Source organism: Humulus lupulus, chromosome 2 (assembly GCF_963169125.1).
Source record: "Humulus lupulus chromosome 2, drHumLupu1.1, whole genome shotgun sequence".
Classification (NCBI taxonomy): domain Eukaryota; kingdom Viridiplantae; phylum Streptophyta; class Magnoliopsida; order Rosales; family Cannabaceae; genus Humulus; species Humulus lupulus.
In genome coordinates this window covers 112,017,948-112,036,604 of record NC_084794.1, presented here as the reverse complement: position 1 = coordinate 112,036,604, position 18,657 = coordinate 112,017,948, and the positions used below count along the sequence as shown (strand labels likewise).

At 33.8% G+C, this 18,657-nt stretch overlaps 1 non-coding gene across 1 annotated transcript; it reads right to left on the bottom strand.

Annotated features, from left to right (window-relative positions):
* Positions 1–8,220: 8,220 nt before the first annotated feature.
* Positions 8,221–8,327, bottom strand: LOC133820778 (small nucleolar RNA R71). Its single transcript, XR_009887177.1, has one exon. It is a non-coding gene; the product is annotated as a small nucleolar RNA R71 (small nucleolar RNA).
* Between the last annotated feature and the right edge of the window lie 10,330 nt (positions 8,328–18,657).

The window sequence follows — 18,657 nt, the reverse complement described above, 5'->3', positions numbered from 1 at the left end:
ATTATAATGAACTTATACAATTAAGTCCAACTCAGGCAAATGAGCCTTGACAATTGAGCTTGTATGGAGAGGGTTGGGTCCACTATGTCGTTCCCATTACTAGGGCCCCCAAACTTCCATACAAGGTCCAAAATGCTGGAATTTAAACATTCATTTTATTAATTGATTAGGCACACTATAGTAATGCAAAGAACATGAGTCTTCACAAGTGGAGTCACCCACAAGAGAGGAATTTACACTTTACATTTTCTAATGGGCCCAAATAAAACCTATCATTTTAAGAATGTTTTATTTAGCAAAATCCATATATTATGCAAACATATGGCCCACTATATGCATCTAAGCCCAATTGCAAAAATACCACATATAGTGCAAACAAACATGTTATAATTGGATGGGCCTAATCATGTTACTATATGAGCAAGTCTATGGATTTATGCAAAAAAACCACAATTTGTTTCATTTGCAAAAATATCACAATTGAATTTCTTGAATTTATCCAAAATTTGAATTAATTAAATTTTTTCAAAAAAATAAATAAGTAAATTTAAAGGAAATTTATCAACAATTAACAAAAATTAATTTAAATTTCATTTATCAACAATTAACTTAGTTTGTGTCATTTTAAAGAATATTAATTTAATTTTGTTGACTGCGTTTTTAGCCAACGACGTGAGAACGTCAAATACGACGAACCTTCAAGAGAATGTAAACGACAACAGACGGTATAAACAAGAAAAGTAAATAACACAGAATTTTTATAGTGGTTCAGCCCCGATTGTCGGTAATAGCCTAATCCACTTAGAGTTGTGATTTATAAATCTATACTCAAGATCAGATGGACTATGCCAACTGAGCTTCTTCAGTATAAATTGTGAAAATACAAGAATTCTCTCTAATTTCAGCACTTTCTCTCTCTAGAATAGACAGACCCAATTTTATCTCTCTAGAAAGAATAAGCAGAAGGGACCCTCTTCTCATCCCATCAGCTCTCTATTTATAGAGATGGGATCCTCAACTGATATCCCCTTATAATAGGGATATTTTACTATATTTATTATATTTATATTACAAATAAACATTCAACATTCAAAATGTAACAAACTCCCTATTTGTGGGAAGAATGAGAGATTCCCGCGCATGTTGTTGAAGTTGTATCTGACTTAGTCTCCTCTAGCTAGTTGGTCCACCTCCTACTCACTACCCATGCAAGTGCTGGTTAAACATGCATGGTGGTAGGATATGCATGGTGGTAGGACATGCTTTGGGTGGGCTGAACGTGCATGGTTCTCCTCGAACATGTACTCTCCTCCAGCATGCCATGTCCCTCCTTGAACCAATCTCCTTAGCTTCTCCTCGGACCAAGGTGGTCCGAGGCAACTTCCTTGGCACCTCACCTTGAACAACATTGAGGGAACCTCACCTTGGACAATATTGAGGGAACCTCACCTTGGACAATATTGAGGGAACCTCACCTTGGACAACATTGAGGCAACCTTCTTTAGCATCTCCCAAACATGTCCGATCGAACATTGTATAGACTTTCCTTATGAAAGTCTAAGTCTCCATTCTCTTGCATGAGACTCCTCCTCCTTAGCTATTTACCTTGGACACGTTCGAGCCAACACTTAGAAAACCTTGGGAGGCTTGCCTCCTACACACCCTTGGGGTCTCCTAGGACCACACCCTCCTTGGGGTCTCCTAGGACCACATCCTCCTTGGAGTCTCCTAGGACCACTCCCCTTAGCTCTCCTAGGAGGCATTCTCCTAGATGCATTCTCCTTAGCCTCCTAGGATGCATTCTCCAATTTTTGGGTATAACAAATTTAAATAGGATTTATCAACAATTAACAAAAGTTAATTTAAATCCCATTTATTAAAAAAATTATTAATAGTTTGTATAACGTGAATTTTTTTAAAATTTAACCAATTTTAAAATTTTAAAACTAATATTATTAGATGTTTTTCAAAAAATATCTTAAACAGTTAAACAAATTCAAATATCCATAAAATATCTAGTCAACAAATTTTTAAATTTCAAATAATTTAATTATTAAAATCCATAGAATAATCAAATATTAATATTTTCAAATAAAAGATTTAAAAAATATCAAGAATTTAAAAAAAAATATCTTTAATATCTATTAAATTAATTATAATATTTTAATATATTAAAATATTTAAAATTAATTAGTTAACCTATTTTTAAATTTGAATTTGAATCTTTGTAAAAAATATCAAACAACAAAAAAATCATCTTTAAAAAAAAATTAAATTATAAAATAAATATGATATTTTTGTTTTAACCCATTAAAAATTACATTCAAAATTCAAATTTTAAGAAAAAATTTATCGTAGGCTGCGACTAGTGAATCTTGTTGGCTGCGGCCACGTGACTTATCTGGGCAATATTCACGTTCAGGCTGTGACCATGGGTATATGGTGGCTGCGGCCACAACCCAAAAATTATTTTAAAAGAAAGCAACTTTGTAATTTTTCAACCTAAAAACGTTTTCTAAATAATTTCTTACAATGTTTTCACCAAATAAATCATTTATAAAAATTAATTGCACAGAAAACACAACAAAATAACCCAAATTTGCTAATAATCACATAACAATCAATATGCTTCATAAAAAAAAAACATGAAATCCATCCAATTACTCAACACATCAACTAATTCAATTTTTACCATGTTCATGCATGAAAATAAAGATTACGAAAGGCTCTGAAGCCAGTTGTGGGAGTACTTAACAAGATCTTATTTATTTTCATGTAATTCAAATATTAAACAAATTAATATAAGGAAACTTATAACATGTTTCTATAATTGAATTAAACAGAGGCAATGGTAAGAACACTTACATTATATGCAGCGGAATGAATAAGTTCGTCCTTCACTTTCTCTAACTCTTGTATCCTTTTTGTCGCAGGGTATCACCAAGAAACTGAACCGATCTTCAAATTTCTTCATAGTCTTCCACAGTATCCTTAGAATTACCTAGACTAGAGTGAGCAATTATCAATACATGAGATAGATACAGAGAGAAGAATAGAAGAGAATATAGAGGCTTAGAAAAAGACTTTTGTTGTAGAGAGAGTCTAAAACCCTTAAATGTCAAAACTAGATCTTCTGATCATTTGTTCATCTCCAGATCTTCTGATTTCAACTCTCACTTAACATTCCTTTTATAGGCTAAATTAGGTAACTTAGTTAAATTAAAAAATCAATAAAATAATATGTAATATCATCCAATAGGTAGAAATTATCATGGGCTTTAGGTCAGTGAAATTTCTCATTTAATTATAAGCTCGTTAGACATAAAATCAAAGTCCATATTATTTTCTATTGATTAATTAATTAAATAATTATTTAAATCCTTTATCAAATTATTTATTTATAATTTTAACTTTGATTTAAACTTATTTATTAATTTAGACATCAATTTGTCTTAATTAATAATTTTTCCCTAAAATCTCTTTTATTCTCTAAATTGCATAACTCTACGAAACTATCCAAAATTGACCTGGTCCACTTTGATAATTCTAATTGATAGTTAAGTACATTTATTGAGACTATTTAGATGGTTTTATCCAAGGTACAGTGGGGACCATGTGTTGGGGTTTTATGCCCTAATTAAAACCCAATTTCTTTGTAATATCATTTTATTATCAATAAGAGAATATAAATCAATTTTTGACTTGGTCAATACTTTGCTCACATGTTTTATTTTCATGATTATTTGTTTACTATAATCTTCTATTAAATCTCGAGCATATAGCTAATCATATTTATAGGGACGTAATCAGAGTGGAATAAAAATTTGATTATATGTTCAAAATAAATCATAAGATTAGTCAATGAACGTGATTTACACTGACTTGCCAATCTATGATATGATCTACTTACACCTCGCAGTGTTATGTTCTTTCCAGAACATTAGCAAAGTAGATAAGATCGGATGTATTTGTTACATCGGATTGGACCGATATTGACAGTAGATAGGATAAGTAAACATACCATTATTATCTATTCTAGTCATATCATATAGTTGACCATATGTCAATTTAATCTTAATTGTGAGTGGTTAGTATTCTAACTGATTGTATTATTTGAGTTCTTTGACTTGTTCGTCACCAACTTACCCTACAGACTAGCCCATACTTACATCTTAGGAACTCAGTAGTATAGTTGAGTGGGAGTAATAATCATAGATATGAACATCTATAGCTTCTGGCGAATAAATGAAACGATGGTTTTCTTTTAGTTTGGTTCAAGGCGCTAAATCATAGAGATTTCATTTCAGTAATTAATATTAGTTTACTGAAATATCATTTACAAGGAACTAAGTGTTTTAAGGATAAAATACAATGAGGGGTAAAACGGTATTTTAGTCTCATCTCATTGTAGATCGTTTATAGATGATTAAGTGACAATTATGGTTGTAACAATCGATAATTAATAACACATCTATATTTGTTATAGAGTGTTTGTAATGCCCTGGATAGCCAAGACCACTACACTATGTACTTATAAAGGTGCAGGACTTGCTAATCAAGTCATTAATTTAAAAATGTGTCACTAAACATGTATGAGCTAGGGTTAAAAAGGTTTTGGTCTCAAAAGTTATACTTTATATAATTTAACAGTTTTATACATGGGATCCCAAAAAGAAGTAGGGTTTAAAAGTTGATTTACAGAATCTCCAAAATACAGTGATAACTCTACAAAATAGAGTTATTTTACCACTTTTTATGTGCTAATTATTGCTTAAATCTTGAGTTTTTAATTGATTTATTAAGTTTTTAAGTAATTTTGCATTTATTAGTCTTATTGTAATTTTCTAGATTTTATATGTTTTATTGTTTTATGTTGTAATTTAATTAGTTGAAATTAGTGTTGTTAGTTGAATGCTAAAAATATGATTTTATTGAAATTAAATGTTATGTAAATTAAATTTTAATTAATATTTTCATGGAAGTTATATGATATATTTTATTAGTGAAAATATTTAATTTTAATTTAGTTTATGATTTATTTTGTAGGGAGGATGTTGTTTGATTGGTGTTAGAAAAGATTTAAGGCTGAAAAAAGAAAGGTAAAATGTGACATTTTTAAGAAAGAAACAAAGAAAAGTGGCATTTTCTCCAATACCCAATAGCAAGATAGCCATTCGGCCCAGCCATTAGAGCCCACGCCCATGCCAGGCCCACAAAGACATCACCCAGCTGCCTCCTAGCACACCCACAGGCCTGGCTATCTCCAGCTGCAGCCACCTGTCCCAGCTCTCCTCAACACTCAACACACCCCAACGCCCAGCAACAACAAGTTCATTAATCAGCTGCCTCCCAACTCCATCCAGCTGGCACCACCGAAACTCCAGCCAGCATCTCTTCAGCAGCTTCAGCCTGCTCCCAGCAAGCCCACCACAGGCCCATGTCCATCTTCCAGGCCCACCATAGCCCCACGGACCTTAGCTTTCAATCAACCATTCGGCTAGCACCAACAACGCCCCATATGCCATAAGCTGCCAACACAGCCACAAAAAGACCCAAAAATCATGTTTTTATTCCCAATGTTTTTTTTTTCTTTTCACTCAAATATCAATTCACTCTTCCCTATTTTTCTTACCTAAATAAACATTCCTAATTCATTTTTTTACCCTAGTTTTTCACTAATCTTCCATCCAACCAAACATTTCATCTTTCCAATACCCTTACACTTACTCTATTTATCCTACCACTTCCCAACACAATTAAAGTAATCAATTTATTTATTTTAATTTGATTAATTTAATCTCTATATTTTGCCTATAAATAGAGTCATGTAAGACCATTTGGGGAGCTCATCTTCATCTTTTCAACATCTTCTACACTTCATATTTTTCTCTGTTCTTTTCACTATTTTCTCTCTACCATTTTCATCTTTTGAAGAGCATGTCAAGTATGTTATTTTGTAATTTTTATTTCAATCTAGTTATGAGCTTCTAATCCTTTTACAAGATTATTAAGATGATGATGAAGCAAAATGTAACTAGATAGTATTTTTTGTTGTATGTTGATTTCCCATTTGTGCAACATTGTTTATGGATTTTTCTATCAAAGATATGCATTTTTCATCTATTATTGAATGTTAAAGCATATTACACTTAGTTCTTCATTATGCAAAAATATGATATTCTTTGATTAAATGTTTTTCATTAAATTGTTCACATCTAATTCTTAGAGCATAAGTATCATATTTTGCCTAAACATAATCTCTTTGATTTTTTGTAGTTTCATTAGGTTGTAACACAACTAATGCTTAGAAATTATATCTTATATAAGTGAAGAAAAATCCTACATTTTTTAAAGTAACTTGTGCTTTAATAGAAAATGTATTTTGAAAAAAATATAGTGTGATTTATTTAAACTATATCTAAACTCGGGAATCAATATACTTATAAATATTATTGAACTTGCATTTTGTGGATTCTAATATCTTAATAATCTTATTTTACATATCTCATTTGAAAACCATTTTTCTATTTAATCATTAATCTTTTTATTACTTGTCTTTTATTTTTCTAAAACAAAATCTCATCAAATATTTGGAACTAGGTTAGAATCTTCTTGCTTTGTTTGAAATATTATATTTTGATGTTAGTAAACTCCCATGGGTTCGACCTCGTACTTACATGAACATTATATTTCGAAACGATTCGTGCACTTGCGAGCATAAATATTAAAACACCCTCTTTTGGGCTCAACAAGTTTTTGGCGCCGTTGCCAGGGAGTTGCAAGAAAGAAACGGTCTTTCTACAAGGTAAGTAACATTCTTCTACTAGTTATTTTATTTTTATTTGCACTATCATCTTAAAAAAAAAGTAAAGTAAAAAATATATATATCTATAAAAAAAATCGAAAAAAAGAGTAAAAATCGAAAAAGAAAAAAGAAAGAAAGTTATACATATATTTATTTATATTGTTATATATTATATTATATATATTTCTTGGTAGTTGATGGCATTTAGTGCCTCCTACATACTTATTAGTTGAGTGCATTTGTGCCTCCTAACCCTTTTTCTTTTTCTTTTACTTTTTATGTTTTTTTAGTTGAGTGCATTTGTGCCTCCTACATACTTGATAGTTGAGTGCATTTTTTGCCTCCTACATACTTGAACAATCTATCTCCTCTAGTGATGGCAGTAGTGCCTCCTAGCTTTTATTTTTGTTTATTATCTAAGTTGATGGCATTAGTGCCTCCTAAGTTTTATTATTATTATCATTATTATTATTAGTGTTGGTTGATGGCATTAGTGCCTCCTAATTTTTATATAACTATTTACTATTGCTATTGTCAATTTTTTTTCTTAATTATTGCATTTAGTTAGTTGTAATTTTATTGTTTAAGAAAATACTTGAAAAAAAAAAAACTAAAAAACAAAGCTTGTTCTTTCAACATAAGCAATTTTTGCTTAAAGGAAATTTGGCAAAGTTCCCATCCACGCTTATTAATTAACCTCGGGGAGTTGTTATTAAGTTGTGAGTAAGTGGAATCAAATAGGCCTGAGAACAAGTTAAACCAAAAAAAAAAAAAAATCATAAAAATCATAACAAAATATATATATATATATATAAATATTATAATCTTTTCTTGTTATAAGTATGCTCTGTGGTTGCAGTTCTAACTGATCTTCCACATCAGAAATTTGTTTTCTTGTGATTGTTTGTGTTACTTGGTGAAATTTGTGACATTGTATGCATCATTGACATCGTAATTCAAAAAATCGTTTGGTGAAAAAATTAGTGTCTTTACGTGAAATTGAAAGTGTTTTTGAAAGTTTAAGCATAATGGAACAAGAACCTAATGTTGTGCAAGAAAAAACTCTTCTTGAATACTTTTCACCTATTTCATCTAATGCTCCGTCATGCATTGTTTTGCCCACTACTAATGCCATTCATTTAGAACTTAAACCATCAATCATTCAATTGTTACCATCATTTTATGGTTTAGAAAGAGAGGATCCATACATGCATGTAAAAGACTTTTTGGAAATTTGCTCAACCTTTCGTTTTCAAAATTTTTCAGATGAGTCGGTTAAACTTAGGTTGTTTCCTTTTTCTTTAAAAGATAGATCCAAAGCTTGGTTAAACTCACTTCCAACTGAAACCATCACTACTTGGGATCAACTTTTTAATAAATTCCTTGCTAAATTTTTCCCCATGTCCAAAACTGATAGTTTAAGAAGAGAAATCTCCAAATTTTATCAAAAAGATAACGAAGAATTTTATGAATGTTGGGAAAGATTTAAAGATTTATTATTAAAATGTCCCCACCATGGTTTTGGAAAATGGAGACTTGTAAAATATTTTTATGATGGTTTAACCCCTTCAAACCAACAAATGATTCAATCTATGCATACTGGAAATTTTTTAAAATTGCAAGGGCAAGAGGCTTGGGACGCTCTTGAAGAATTGTCTGTTAATTTACAACAATGAAATTATTCTGAGCCTAGGTCTAGAGCCAACCCTTCACCAAAAAGAGAAGGAAAATATGAAATAAAAGAAGAAAGTGATTTTAGAACATCAGTTGAAAAATTAGCAAGAAAAGTAGAAGCCTTAGTAATAAGTCAATCTATGAATTCTCATGTGCAACCTAAAAAAGATGTTTTTTCTTTATGTGCTAGTTCATGTCATAATGCTCAATCATGTCCTTCTTTTATTGAAACATTTTATGAAGAGGCTAATGCTTTACATTCATATGGAAAACCTTCTTCTGATAGCCCATTTTCCAACACATACAATCCAAATTGGAGAAACCATCCTAATTTTTCATGGAGACAAAAGCAACCACAAATGAATCAAGGAAACCAATTCAACATGCCAAATCCAAATCATACCCAACCAAGTCAACCTTACCCTCCACAAAGAAAACCTTCCTTAGAAGACACCTTACAACAATTCATGCAATCCACCCAACAAATCTTACAAAATCAGTCTCAATCCATTGCCAAACTCGAGACACAATTGGGTCAACTTGCTAATGCTGTAACCGAGAGAGAAAAAGGAAGATTTCCTAGCCAACCCATCCCAAATCCTAAAGGCCAATATGAAATAGGAGCTCCTAGTCATAAATAAGAAGCTAAGTCTATTTCAACTCTTAGGTCCGGAAAACAAATTGTCAAACCCGATTACATACCTTAAGTTGAAAAAGACCAAAGCCAACCTCAAAGTTCCAACACAAATGACCTTTCAAAAGATGATGCTCAAATCCTTCATTCCATCCCAAAAGCTCCTTTTCCACAAAGATTAATTCCACTCAAGAAAGGCAACCAATATAGTGACATCTTAGAAGTTTTCAAACAAGTAAGCATCAACATTCCTTTCTTAGATGCCATTAAACAAATTCCTGCCTATTCTAAATTCTTAAAAGACATTTGCACTGTTAAAAGAAACACAAATGTTCCAAAAAAGGCATTTTTAACTGAACAAGTTAGCTCCATAATTCAACATAAAAGCCTTGTGAAATATAAAGATCCCGGTTGTCCAACAATTTCATGCATCATTGGCGACCATTTTATTAACAAAGCCTTAATTGATTTAGGAGCTAGTGTGAATTTACTGCCTTATTCTGTGTATAAGCAACTTGGTCTAGGAGAATTAAAACCAACTTCTATAACACTTCAATTAGTCGATCGTTCAGTGAAAATCCCTAGAGGTATTGTAGAAGATGTTTCAATTAAAGTTGATAAATTCTATTTCCCTGTGGACTTTATTGTTCTTGACACTCAACCTGTTGAAAATGCTCATGCTCAAATACCCATCATTCTGGGTAGACCATTTTTAGCTACATCTAATGCAATTATCAACTGTCGTAATGGTGTATTGAAATTATCTTTTGGAAACATGACTGTTGAATTAAATGTTTTTAATGTTGCTAAATCTGTTGAGTGTGAGGAAGTGCACGGAGTTAACATGATAGAGAGTATGTGTGAAGATGATGGAAATGACTTACTTGATTTTTGTGAAAAATACTTTGGTATGAACTTGCATATTGATGATTTTAATGATGATGTGAATTCTTTGTTAGAGTCTATACCCTTAAATGAAACCAAAGTTGAACCCTTTTCACCCTTAGATCATGTTCAATCAATTTCCAAGTCTCCAAAGTTAGACCTTAAACCTTTGCCAGAAAATTTAAAATATGCTTTTCTAGGAGAATCTGAAACCTTGCCTGTTATCATAGCATCTGCTTTAGATAAAGAACAAGAAGATAAATTGTTAGATGCCCTTAGAAAACATAAGGAAGCCATATGTTGGACTATTGGAGACATCAAGGGAATTAGCCCATCCATATGCATGCATAGAATCCATCTAGAAGAAAATGCTAAAACCTCTCGGGAATGTCAAAGAAGGTTAAATCCAAATATGAAAGAGGTCGTTAGGGAAGAAGTACTTAAACTATTAGATGTAGGTATCATTTACCCTATTTCTGATAGTCAATGGGTTAGTCCAGTCCAAGTAGTGCCTAAAAAGTCTGGGATCACAGTTATTGAAAATGAGAAAAATGAATTAATCCCTACTCGAGTACAAACGGGGTGGAGAGTGTGTATAGACTATAGAAAGCTATATAATGTTACTAGAAAAGACCACTTTCCTTTACCCTTTATTGATCAAATGCTTGAACGTTTAGCTGGCCATGCATATTATTGTTTTCTTGATGGCTATTCGGGATATAACCAAATCCCCATTGCCCCTGAAGATCAAGAAAATACTACCTTCACTTGCCCTTTTGGAACCTTTGCATATCGTCGCATGCCTTTTGGTCTTTGTAATGCTCCTGCAACTTTTCAAAGATGTATGATTGCAATATTCTCTGATATGGTTGAAAGAAATCTTGAAGTGTTTATGGATGATTTTTTTGTGTTTGAAAATTCTTTTGATGACTGTTTGCACCATCTTTCTCTTGTTTTAATTCGTTGCAAAGAAAAGAATTTAGTTCTTAATTGGGAAAAATGTCATTTTATGGTTAAAAAAGGAATTGTTTTAGGTCATGTAATCTCATCTGAGGGAATAGAAGTTGATAAAGCAAAAGTTGACCTTATTTCAAAACTTCCCCCACCTAAAACAATAAAAGAAATTAGATCATTCTTAGGCCATGCTGGTTTTTATAGAAGATTCATAAAAGACTTTAGCAAAATTTCACGCCCATTATGTCATTTGCTGGGAAAAGAAAATGCTTTTGTCTTTGATAATGATTGCCATGTTGCCTTTGAAAGATTGAAATCCCTTTTGACTAGTGCCCCTATTATTCGCCCTCCTGATTGGAATATTCCTTTTGAAATAATGTGTGATGCTTCTGATTATGCTATTGGTGCTGTTCTAGGACAAAAAATTAACAAGTTACCTCATGTAATCTACTATGCTAGCAAAACTTGGAACGATGCTCAATTAAATTATTCTACAGCTGAAAAAGAATTGCTTGCTGTTGTGTTTGCATTGGAGAAATTTAGGTCTTATTTGTTAGGATCTAAAATAATTGTCTATTCTGATCATCCTGCATTAAAATATCTCTTGTCAAAAAAAGATGCTAAATCTCGCTTAATTCGTTGGATCTTGCTTTTACAAGAATTTGATTTAGAGATACGAGATAAAAAAGGTTCTGAAAATGTTGTTGCTGATCATTTGTCTAGAATTGTTGTTGAGACTAATAGACTCCACAACTATAACTGAATCTTTTCCTGATGAACAACTCATGCATATATCTTCTTTGCCTTGGTATGCTGACATTGTGAATTATTTGGTCACTGGTGAAATTCCTTCTCATTGGTCTAAGCATGACAAATCTAAATTTTATTCTGAAGTGAAAAATTTCATGTGGGATGATCCTTATTTGTTTAAATATTGCCCTGATCAAATAATAAGGAGATGCATTCCAAATTGTGATCAAACTAAAATCATATCTTTTTGTCATGATCATGCATGTGGTGGACATTTTAGTGGTAAGAAAACTGCTTTGAAAATTTTACAATGTGGATTTTATTGGCCTACTATTTTTCATGACACTTATGTTTATTGCAAATCTTGCGAACGTTATCAAAAGTTAGGAAGTGTAACTAGAAGAAACATGATGCCTTTGAATCCTATCCTTATTGTTGAAATATTTGATGTTTGGGGCATTGATTTTATGGGTCCAATTCCTAACTCTTTTGGTAACTTGTACATTCTTGTTGGTGTTGATTATGTGTCTAAATGGGTTGAAGTTGTTGCATGCCACACAAATGACCATAAAGTTGTGCTTAAGTTTTTGAAAGAAAATATTTTCTCCTGTTTTGGCTCACCACGTGCTATCATTAGTGATAACGGTACACACTTTTGTAATAGATCTTTTGAGCATTTAATGAAACAATATGGTATTACACATAAAGTCACTACACCTTATCACCCACAAACTAGTGGTCAAGTTGAAATATCAAATAGGGAAATTAAGCACATCTTAGAGAAAACTGTCAATCCAACTAGGAAAGATTGGTCCTTAAGACTCATTGATGCATTATGGGCATATCGAACGGCATACAAAACACCCATTGGAATGTCTCCCTACAGACTTGTGTATGGAAAGGCATGTCACTTACCCGTTGAGCTAGAACATAGAGCCTATTGGGAAATTAAGCAATTGAATTTTTCCTTAGACAAAGAGGGTGAGAGAAGAAAGCTTCAATTAAATGAGTTAGAAGAGCTTAGGCATGATGCATATGACTATTCCAAAAAATATAAGGATCGAATGAAGATTTACCATGACAAAAACATTTTGCGAAAAGATTTCTCTCCCAGTCAAAAAGTCCTTTTATACAATTCTCGTTTGGATCTCTTCCCGGGGAAGTTACGCTCTAGGTGGGTAGGTCCATACATTGTTCGCACTGTTTTTCCACATGGAGCCATTGAAATTGAAAATCCTAATAATGGTAATGTATTCAAAGTGAATGGACAAAAATTGAAACCATTTTTAGAATTGAAAACTGCTAAAGTGGATGAAATCCTTCTTGAGGATCCTATTTACCATGGTCCTTGATCGCTCTCATCATTTATTGGTAAATGTGTGTTTTATGTTTTAGGTTAACTTCTTGTTTTGATTTTTGTTTCCTTTTTGTTGCACTCTTGACAATGCTCCATGATGAGGTACGACCATTCTAAACTCTATACTCTTTCACTCTTCAATTTATATTTGTATTTTGATACATTGAGGACAATGCATAAATTAAGTTTGGGGGTAGTGGGTTTATATGGTTACTTCTGTCATGTGTTTGAAAATGGTAGAATTTCTTTTAAAAAAAAAAAAAGAAAAATTGGATGGTAGAGTATCTATTTTATATATTAATTATAAATAAAAGAGCAAGAAAAAAAAATATTTATATATGTTTAATATTATCTTTCTAGTAATCTATATATATATATATAGTTTTGTGCTTTTATACTTTATTTTCTATCAAAAAAAAAAAAGAAAAAAACCTTTGGTGATATCCGTTTTTCCTATGATAATACCCTTGATTGAGTTTGATTTTAGTTTAAAAATTATATAAATCTTTCTTAAGCTTTGTGTTTAATTCTTGGGTCAATTTTGCTTAAAAAAAATGAATTTTTGAAAAAAAAATTATTCATCATAATATGTGAAATAAATAGTTTTGGACTTCTAATTTAAAATATATTTTCAAAGCAAGATTGAGATTGACTATGGAATTAATTACATAAGGTTAATTTTGATTCATAATTTTTATAAATTATTTTCAATGTTCAATCTTTGAGGACATTTTTTATATCACCAAATAAAAAAAATGTGTGTTTTTAATTTTTCGTTTGCTCGAGGACTAGCAAAATATTAAGTTTGGGGGTGTGATAACTCTACAAAATAGATTTATTTTACCACTTTTTATGTGCTAATTATTGCTTAAATCTTGAGTTTTTAATTGATTTATTAAGATTTTAAGTAATTTTGCATTTATTAGTCTTATTGTAATTTTCTAGATTTTTATATGTTTTATTGTTTTATGTTGTAATTTAATTAGTTGAAATTAGTTGTTAGTTGAATGCTAAAAATATGATTTTATTGAAATTAAATGTTATGTAAATTAAATTTTAATTAATATTTTAATGGAAGTTATATGATATATTTTATTAGTGAAAATATTTAATTTTAATTTAGTTTATGATTTATTTTGTAGGGAGTATGTTGTTTGATTGGTGTTAGAAAAGATTTAAGGCTGAAAAAAGAAAGGTAAAATGTGGCATTTTTAAGAAAGAAACAAAGAAAAGTGGCATTTTCTCCAAGACCCAACAGCAAGACAGCCATTCGGCCCAGCCATCAGAGCCCACACCCATGCCAGGCCCACAAAGACATCACCCAGCTGCCTCCCAGCACACCCACACGCCTGGCTATCTCCAGCTGCCGCCACCTGTCCCAGCTCTCCTCAACACTCAGCACACCCCAATGCCCAGCAACAACAAGTTCATCAATTAGCTGCCTCCCAACTCCATCTAGCTGGCACCACCGAAACTCGAGCCAGCATCTCTTCAGCAGCTTCAGCCTGCTCCCAGCAAGCCCACCACGGGCCCGTGTCCATCTTCCAGGCCCACCACAGTCCCACGGGCCTTAGCTTTCAATCAACCATTCGCCCAGCACCAAAAACACCCCATATGCCACAAGCTACCAACACAACCACAAAAAGACCCAAAAATCATGTTTTTATTCCCAATGTTGTTTTTTCTTTTCACTCAAATATCAATTCACTCTTCCCTATTTTTCTTACCTAAATAAACATTCCTAATTCATTTTTTTACCCTAGTTTTTCACTAATCTTCCATCCAACCAAACATTTCATCTTTCCAATACCCTTACACTTACTCTATTTATCCTACCACTTCCCAACACAATTAAATTCATCAATTTTTTTTTTAATTTGATTAATTTAATCTCCATATTTTGCCTATAAATAGAGTCATGTAAGACCATTTGGGGAGCTCATCTTCATCTTTTCAACATCTTCTACACTTCATATTTTTCTCTGTTCTTTTCACTATTTTCTCTCTACCATTTTCATCTTTTGAAGAGCATGTCAAGTATGTTATTTTGTAATTTTTATTTCAATCTAGTTATGAGCTTCTAATCTTTTTTCAAGATTGTTAAGATGATGATGAAGCAAAATGTAACTAGATAGTATTTTTTGTTGTATGTTGATTTCCCATTTGTGCAACATTGTTTATGGATTTTTCTATCAAAGATATGTATTTTTCATCTATTATTGAATGTTAAAGCATATTACACTTAGTTCTTCATTATGAAAAAAATATGATATTCTTTGATTAAATGTTTTTCATTAAAATGTTCACATCTAATTCTTAGAGCAGAAGTATCATATTTAGCCTAAACATAATCTCTTTGATTTTTTGTAGTTTCATTAGGTTGTAACACAACTAATGCTTAGAAATTATATCTTATATAAGTGAAGAAAAATCCTACATTTTTTAAAGTAACTTGTGCTTTAATAGAAAATGTATTTTGAAAAAAATATAGTGTGATTTATTTCAACTATATCTAAACTTGGGAATCAATATACTTATAAATATTATTGAACTTGCATTTTGTGAATTCTAATATCTTAATAATCTTATTTTACATATCTCATTTGAAAACTATTTTTCTATTTAATCATTAATCTTTTTATTACTTGTCTTTTATTTTTCTAAAACAAAATCTCATCAAATATTTGGAACTAGGTTAGAATCTTCTTGCTTTGTTTGAAATAGTTTATTTTGATGTTAGTAAACTCCCATGGGTTCGACCTCGTACTTACATGAACATTATATTCCGAAACTATTCATGCACTTGCGAGCATAAATATTAAAACACCCTCTTTTGGGCTCAATATACAGACAACTATCAGCCATACTAAGGCAAAATAGATATTTCTGGTTCTCGCGTCCCTGCCTAAACCCCAACTGTGACAGTCAGAATCCTGTGATCCGTAAGGGGAAAGACCGGGTAAGCTGTGCAATCCCACACCGCTTGGGGAAGGTCAAGTGTAATGATTCTAAGACTGTGTAGGTATGGGACTACACAGTTGAAGAGGGCTTAAATGGATTGATGGGTACTACCTATATCAGGAAGGTGCATCTTCTTTCCGGTAGCCCATCACTTGAGAACTCCATGGTTAAGCGTGCTTGGCTTGGAGTAATCTAGGGATGGGTGACCTCCTGGGAAGTTTTCCCAGGAAGTGTGCGAGTGAGGACAAAGCACGCTGGAAAGACTTGTCTTGGTTTGTAGGGCCAGTCGTCATTCCAGAAAGCAACCATAATGATGTGGGGCGTCACATAATGGTATCAGAGCCTTGACCCAGCCGGAAGTGTGGCCGACGGGGACGTCGGGCCCGTAAGGGGGGGTGATTGTGACAGTCAGAATCCCGTGATCCGTAAGGGGAAAGACCGGGTAAGCTGTGCAATCCCACACCGCCTGGGGAAGGTCAAGTGTAATGATTCTAAGACTGTGTAGGTATGGGACTACACAGTTGAAGAGGGCTTAAATGGATTGATGGGTACTACCTATATCAGGAAGGTGCATCTTCTTTTCGGTAGCCCATCACTTAAGAACTCCATGGTTAAGCGTGCTTGGCCTGGAGTAATCTAGGGATGGGTGACCTCCTGGGAAGTTTTCCCAGGAAGTGTGCGAGTGAGGACAAAGCACGCTGGAAAGACTTGTCTTGGTTTGTAGGGCCAGTCGTCATTCCAGAAAGCAGCCATAGTGATGTGGGGCGTCACACCAACCGTGGTGGCTGAGCATCTGGTCATGTACATTCAGCTCACAGAGCTCTCCAAGTCAGAGCTGATCAAGCTTGCCCTTGCCTTTACCTGCTCCACGTATCACCCGTGAGGCAAGGCCCAGCAAGAAAACATAATGTGCAACACAAACAACAATAACAGAAAGTCAATTCTTTAAGCATGATCAATTATTAATTATTCCACATTAACCATTCAGCACATACTCAGAATCAAAGTTGCAACTAATAACAAATAACATTCAGGTCACATGATAGTCAGGGCCGACAACTTAGGCCGCACCCTCTGTTTACCCCACTGACTCCGGCCCGCTTAAACCGAGCTCACTTCATAATAAGCTGTCCTCGGCTACCAGTGGCCAAGTCGCGCCCTGTACGCTAGTGTAACCCTTGGCACTCTTAGGCCGTTGGTTCACATGATAGTCAGGGCCGACAACTTAGGCCGCACCCTCTGTTTACCCCACTGACTCCGGCCCGCTTAAACCGAGCTCACTTCATAATAAGCTGTCCTCGGCTACCAGTGGCCAAGCCGCGCCCTGTACGCTAGTGTAACCCTTGGCACTCTTAGGCCGTTGGTTCACTGTTTACATGGTATAATACCATCCTTTCAAGCATACACATTAGGGAACCCTTAGTCCCATTACAGATATACAACCGGGTGCAGTTTTCTTACCTTTAGTTTCTGCGTTCACTGATTACGAGCTACGCTCCTAGAGCACGATCCGTTCCCGAGCCCTAGCCTTAACACCTAGTCACAACCAAGGTATTGGATTCCATTAATATTCAAATAAGGGTTTCCGGATACAATACTAGCTTCCGGGACATCGAATTCCACCAAGCACGGTGGTGAAATCGATCCCGAACACCCTAGGCTAGATTCCCGTGCTTAAAATCCCCAAATGATCAAGAATGTACCTAAGGGCTGCGACCCTTGAACCCTAGCCATGACCTGCCCCTAAAACAGAGCCCAAGGCCCTCAGTAAGCAGACACGCATCGCGGCCCTGCCCAAGGGCGCTGCAGCACTCTCCCCTGGCCGAGCCTCCCTGGCTATCTTACTTCGTAGGGCCGCAGCGCTCTAGAACAGAGCCGCGACGCTTCCCTTCGTGCCCAGAAAAACCACCATTTCTAGCATCCTAACCCCATCCAAAACCATTCCAAAGCACCCTAACTCAAAATCCATTAATCACAAAACTTTTATCATGACTCTAACAACATAATCCAACAGAAATTCAGCCTAAAAACCTACTAAAACTCCATTTTGATTCTATGAAACCCAGCAACTCTAAACACCAAAACCAGTCATGCAAAACTCAAAATTTAACCTATGAATTATGAATTGAAGCTTACCTCTTTTGTTGAACCACCTTCTTGATGAATTCCTGAGCTTAAATCCAAGCTTCTCAGCTTAATTCAACCCTTAAACATCAAAACCATAAACTCCCTTAATACCCAGTCAAAACTCAAAATTCAAATGCTCAGAGACATGATTCAGCCCTTACCTTAATCTTGGTTGAGTTCCCTTAGCTGAGCACTAGATTTAACCTACAAGTTCCAGCCCAAATCACTAAATTCCCAGCTGATTTCCCTTGAATTTTCTGTGTTTTCCTTGAAAGAGAAGAGAGAAGGAAGAGAAGGGAAGAGAGAAGAAGAGCTGAGGTCGGTTTGTGTTTTGTTTCAGAGACATGATTCAGCCCTTACCTTAATCTTGGTTGAGTTCCCTTAGCTGAGCACTAGATTTAACCTACAAGTTCCAGCCCAAATCACTAAATTCCTAGCTGATTTCCCTTGAATTTTCTGTGTTTTCCTTGAAAGAGAAGAGAGAAGGAAGAGAAGGGAAGAGAGAAGAAG